This window comes from Syngnathoides biaculeatus, chromosome 4, assembly GCF_019802595.1.
Source record: "Syngnathoides biaculeatus isolate LvHL_M chromosome 4, ASM1980259v1, whole genome shotgun sequence".
NCBI classification, from domain to species: Eukaryota; Metazoa; Chordata; class Actinopteri; order Syngnathiformes; family Syngnathidae; genus Syngnathoides; species Syngnathoides biaculeatus.
In genome coordinates, this window is record NC_084643.1 from 25967486 (window position 1) to 25971970 (window position 4485).

Here is a 4485-nt window from a genome sequence, read left to right on the forward strand (position 1 = left end):
GACCCCTCTGTACAGGGCACTTAACCACGCCTCCTGAAGTGACATCACGCCACGTGCGCTGACGTCAGACAAACAGTAAAAATGGCAAATACAATACAATACATTCTGAACTGAGACAGACTCTATGCTTCTGATTTCATTCAAATCAACGATATATGATAGATTCTAAATACAATACATTCTTAACTGTGAGAGACGCCATGCTTCTGATTTCATTCAATCATTCACACGTAGCAATGTTATGGTAGCGGAGAACGTCTCATTCATTTATACGAGACGTGTATTAAAAATCAAATTTAGGGCATATCTTCGTGCAAACACCGTCTGGTTAAGCTTCTGGCCGCGAGCCAGCAAGAAATCAATACGTTTGTGCAGTCCGATCATCGCTAAATATCGCTCAACAAAGAATAAGTGTGTCAATCGTTCACACGTAGCAGTGTTATGCTAGCGGAGAACGTCTCATTCATTTATACGAGACGTGTATTAAAAATCAAATTTAGGGCATATCTTCGTGCAAACACCGTCTGGTTAAGCTTCTGGCCGCGAGCCAGCAAGAAATCAATACGTTTGTGCAGTCCGATCATCGCTAAATATCGCTCAACAAAGAATAAGTGTGTCAATCGTTCACCACACGTAGCAGTGTTATGCTAGCGGAGAACGTCTCATTCATTGATACGAGACGTGTATTAAAAATCAAATTTAGGGCATATCTTCGTGCAAACACCGTCTGGTTAAGCTTCTGGCCGCGAGCCAGCAAGAAATCAATACGTTTGTGCAGTCCGATCATCGCTAAATATCGCTCAACAAAGAATAAGTGTCAATCGTTCACACGTAGCAATGTTATGCTAGCGGAGAACGTCTCATTCATTTATACGAGACGTGTATTAAAAATCAAATTTAGGGCATATCTTCGCGCAAACACCGTCTGGTTAAGCTTCTGGCCGCGACCCAGCAAGAAATCAATACGTTTGTGCAGTCCGATCATCGCTAAATATCGCTCAACAAAGAATAACTGTGTCAATCGTTCACACGTAGCAATGTTATGCTAGCGGAGAACGTCTCATTCATTTATACGAGACGTGTATTAAAAATCAAATTTAGGGCATATCTTCGTGCAAACACCGTCTGGTTAAGCTTCTGGCCGCGAGCCAGCAAGAAATCAATACGTTTGTGCAGTCCGATCATCGCTAAATATCGCTCAACAAAGAATAAGTGTGTCAATCGTTCACACGTAGCAGTGTTATGCTAGCGGAGAACGTCTCATTCATTTATACGAGAGATGTATTGAAAATCAAATTTAGGGCATATCTTCGTGCAAACACCGTCTGGTTAAGCTTCTGGCCGCAAGCCAGCAAGAAATCAATACGTTTGTGCAGTCCGATCATCGCTAAATATCGCTCAACAAAGAATAAGTGTGTCAATCGTTCACACGTAGCAGTGTTATGCTAGCGGAGAACGTCTCATTCATTTATACGAGAGATGTATTGAAAATCAAATATAGGGCATACCTTCGTGCAAACATATGTGTTCCGGTTGATATTAGATGGATTTAGTTGATGATGCGGTCTTCCACAAAGTTTGATCCATCAAAGGCATTTTTCGTACTGGGTCTTCGGTTTTGGAAAGGGTACGAATCGAACTCCACCAACTAGTCTTCCAGGATACCGGTCGTCACTATTACAAAGTCCGTGACTACACCTCTTAACCATATTTTTTGTTAAATAACCCAAATACGCGATAAAACGCTAACTAACCCTATACTGGACCATGCAATGTTGTCTGAGAAAATAGCGGGAGCAAAAACGGGCTTTGGTCTATGCAGATCTCTGGCCTCTGATTGGTCAGTAACGCGGATTGCGCAATATCCACGGAGGGGTCAATTGGGTCACAACCATCCATCCATTTTCTATACTGTTTGTCCTCATTAGGGTGGCAGGTGGTCCAGGCTTCATTGTCCTTGCACAAAAAAAAAAAAAAAAAAAAAAGAAAACGGTGCCATCAAGAACCTGATCCACATCAAATCAGTACCAAAGATAAGTAAAAAACACCTACAGTCATTCACTCACACTCTGCACGACATCACTACACCATTCACTCAGTACACGTGTGTAGTTTTACGGATGAGCCCATCTACCCACCAATAAATAAGAATAAAATGCAAGTACTTAAAAATGATTGTTAAATACTACGCTTATTAGACCATATTGCACATAGTAATAGTCCATACTGCACTCAGTGGGAAAAAAGTGCACATAATAAATAAAACCTTTACACAGTGAAATCTTTAATTTTTTTAGAAGTGTAGTTCAGCAATAGCCTATTTCAGAGGACTTTGCTACAACCTGGATTGGTCGCCAGCCAACCTCAAGGCGATATCTATCGATTTATATCGAGCTCGCTGCAGGTGAGGCGCATCCTACCGTCTATAGCTATGGGAGTGATGAAAGTTACACCCTGGACTGGTCACCAGCAAATTGCAAAGCACATACAGAGAGACAACCATTCACATCGATGGGGAATTTATTGTGTTCAATTAATCTATTTTTGATGCCTTTTGGGAAAACAAGCTCAGTAAAACACAGACTGGTCACCAGCCAATCACGAATGACAGACACAAAAAAACAAGAACAACCCCACATTGGCACTCATATCCACATATATGAAGAACTTTGTTTTAATTTTATCGATTATGCATGTTTGTGGCATGTGCAAGGAAGCTGGGAGTCTTCGGGATTTAAACCAGAGAACATCAGCACTGTAAAGCAAGCGCGTTAGCCACTTGCTCCCCGTGCTGTCTGGGTTCATAATGTTTTGAAAAGCTTAACCACATGACCCAATGAATGCTATAACGATGAAACGACAACCAGAAGACAAATTATGAAGACAACGTTTGGAGTTAACACAGGCACTTCCCACTCCTTTTGTTGGATAAGATTTGACGTCAACCGCCAAATAACCTTTATTTATCCACAGTGACAGGTTTAGCAGCTTATACTGCTAATATGGTGTTTAAATAGTAAAGCTGTAGGTGATCTGTGACAGGAGGTGAAGCACTTACTTGCTGAGATAAGCAGCCAGTGGTGCAGCTAGCCAGCTAGCTCGTTGCTAGCTTCCACCGAAGGCCACCAGCAGTCCGGACGACTTTGACAGTTAACACTTTTCAGTGTAAATAATCTTACTTAAAATGAATAAGTCCTCCAGAGAATAAACTCTGCACAGTCTCCACTTAGTCCATCCCCCCAGCGTTGCTTCTAAATTGTCCGCTTTTGGGAAGCCCAACACAGCCAGTTCCCCATGCCATTTCCCCCGCCCCCCGACGACAAGCAACTTTATCCCGTTGCTCTTATCTGGTCAACATCACTTTTCACGCTAACGCCAGCTCCCGTGGCCTAAATGGCACAAACGGTCGCGCGGTTTGCGCACTATATCGCGGCTAGAACATTGCGTGCGGAAGCTCTGGGGGGTCAAATTGAGCGACACTGTGACAACCTGTCCACTTGTTGCGCTGCTAAGCGAGACAAGGCAGCTCCCTCCGTTTTCTAGCCTGACAGCCGCAGGAGGAGGAGGAGGAGGAGGAGAGGAAGGGCTCCAGTCAACAACCGGCCTCTCCCACCCGCCCCTCGCGCCGCGTTCACGGTTAGCGGAAATACCACTAACGTAAAGCAGCCCAGTAAAACATTTTATTTTATTTTATTTTATTTTTTTTACCGGTATTGTTATTATCATCACGCTACTTGTTGGATTTTAGAAGTTTAGTAGTAGAAATAGTTTACTATGTCTGACATTTGTGTTCTCTTCCTTTCAGGACGCGAGACTGACAAAACGTTTCAAGTGCAGAACCAAAAATAAATAAAACAGAATTGAAAATAAGGGTGGGGACTGGAGGTTTAAAAAAAATACAGAAGTTGGCTTTTGTCTTGTACTTTGTTTCCTGACCAGCCGACCCAGCTGAGTTTTAAGCATCAGACTTTACTATTTGTTGAGGATTTATATGACAATTAATGTGCTGTTAAATAATTGACTGTCTGACCGGCCCCGCCTGTGTGGAGTTTGCATGTTCTCCCCGCGCGTGCGTGGGTTTTTCATAGGCACCCACATCCCAAAAACTTGCATTGATTGGAGACTCTTAATTGCTCCGACGCGTGTCTGTGAGTGCGCCTGTTGTCTGTCTCTGTGTGCTCTACGATTGGCTGGCAACCAGTTCAGGGCGTAACACTGCCTCGTGCCCCACTCCCGCGACCCTCCTGAGTACAAGAGTTTCTCCGAGCATCCAGGCCCACAGGTGGCGGTGGACACTTGAGCTGTTCTTGTTAAATAGCCGTATTGCAAATTCACAATAAAAGTATATACACCTAGTAATTCTCTATTGAATTAAGAGAGCGTGCTGAACCGAATTATATTTTGATAAATATTCAAAGCCTTGCGAGGTTATAAAATGCTAGTAAGGAGAACTAGCTTTTATGAACATGCCGATTTAATTATTTT

General features: G+C 43.0%; 1 protein-coding gene across 1 annotated transcript in view; it reads right to left on the reverse strand.

Annotated features, from left to right (window-relative positions):
* The window catches only part of jak2b (Janus kinase 2b), a 42215-nt gene extending 38628 nt beyond the window's left edge, over positions 1–3587 (reverse strand). Inside the window, exon 1 of the mRNA XM_061817246.1 lies at positions 3059–3587. The gene's annotated coding sequence lies outside the window, so the exon portion shown is untranslated. The remainder of the gene's footprint in view (positions 1–3058) is intronic.
* Between the last annotated feature and the right edge of the window lie 898 nt (positions 3588–4485).